Consider the following 1,703-nt stretch of genomic DNA (forward strand, 5'->3'; position numbering starts at 1 on the left):
GATGAAGAGGAGGGCACCCGCCGCTTAAGCCAGCGCCGTACAGTTAAATTTCTGTTAAATTTCTTAACTTTAAATCCAAAACAGAAGTTCTCTGCAATGCACACAAGTTAAAGAATGTCATTTCGGTCCGAGTTTGGCGTTTGGTTGGACGAAGATATTGTTACAGTACACAGTCGCGAAGCAAAGAAGACGTTGTGTCGCTGGGCAGTCGACGACGACAAGGACGCTGCCGCTAGTGCTTGAATGGCCTATTTTCTGGTGTGTCTTCTGTGTACGGCCTATCGTTCCTGCTGCTGAACAAACCTCGTAATATTTGGTGGAGGTTGTGCTGGGTACTACACCACGCCCTGGACCTCCGCAGCGGTCGTCACATTGAATCCATCGCTATGCCGTCCAACGCACCTCCGGCCATAGCGTCAACCCCAGCGCCGACCGTTGTCGTGGCACAGCCTCGCGATCCGGGCACCTTTTGTGGCACCGATGACGTCGGTGTTGAAGACTGGCTAGCCATGTATGAGCGTGTGAGTAAGCAATACCGCTGGGACGCAACCCTCATGCTTGCTAACGTGATCTCCTACTTGGCGGCCACGGCGCGCATCTGGTTTGAGACGCATGATTAAGACCTTACCTCTTTTGACACCTGTAAGCAGAAGCTCCGCGACTTATTTGGCAAGCCAATTGGACGCAAGCTCGGCGCTAAAGAAGACCTCGCTTCTCGAGCTCAGTCATCCACCGAGTCTTACATTTCTTACATCCAGGACGTCCTCGCTCTTTGCCGCAAGGTAGAAAGCGCCATGTCAGAGACCGATAAGGTGGGCCACATACTCAAGGGGATCGCTGACGACGCTTTTAACTTGCTCCTCTGCAAAGACTGCGCAACGGTCGACTCCGTCCTCCAGGTATGCCGGCAGTTTGAGCAAGCCAAACACCGCCGTATTGCTCCCCGTTTCGACCGCCTTCCGAACACGGCGGCGACATCCTCCTGCGAAGACCTGCCAACACTGCAACAGCCGTCCCATCCTGCCAATTTAACCCGAATTGTACGGAGGGCACTGGATGCTGTCACTCCCATCGCCTTCGCCCCTCGGCCGCCTGACGCCACGATTGCTCTGATCCAGGCCGTTGTTCGCCAGGAGTTCGCGAACGTGGGTCTCAATTCTGGCCTGCCCTCTGCGTCGCCCTGTACACGAACCACCACTCCATTGATTGCTGCTGCTTCACCGACGTAGGCCATCCCGCCGCGTTATCGCTACCGAAATCCTGCGGACGACCGGCCTATCTGCTTTACCTGCTCGCGTGTCGGCCACATTTCCCGCCACTGCCGCAGCCGTTGGTTTTCCCCGCCTCACCCAAACTATAATTATGATCGTCGTATGCACTACGGACCTCGTTCTGATTACGATCGTCGTGCTGACTACGGACCGCGCCAGATGTCTCCCCGTCCCGAGTTCTCACACGCCAACGACACTCCGACCCCGCGCAGGTACAGGCGCTCGCCTTCACCTCAGATCCGTCGCTCCCGTTCGCCGCAACTTCAACGCCCGTCCACTCCGCCCTTACCTGGCTCTCATTCAGAAAACTTACCAATGCAGCTCCCGGAGGTGACGCTGCATTGACGACCCGACCCGAAAATCCCCTCCTAGCTCCCGCTCCTCGCCGCAACCTTCTCGATATCTGCGTGGACGGTGCACCAGTTAATGCTC

At 56.4% G+C, this 1,703-nt stretch overlaps 1 pseudogene; it reads left to right on the top strand.

Moving 5' to 3' along the window:
* The first annotated feature begins 386 nt into the window (after positions 1 to 386).
* Positions 387 to 1,229, top strand: LOC144115619 (uncharacterized; annotated as a pseudogene).
* The last annotated feature ends 474 nt before the right edge of the window (positions 1,230 to 1,703 follow it).

This window comes from Amblyomma americanum, chromosome 1, assembly GCF_052857255.1.
Source record: "Amblyomma americanum isolate KBUSLIRL-KWMA chromosome 1, ASM5285725v1, whole genome shotgun sequence".
In the NCBI taxonomy this organism is placed as follows: domain Eukaryota; kingdom Metazoa; phylum Arthropoda; class Arachnida; order Ixodida; family Ixodidae; genus Amblyomma; species Amblyomma americanum.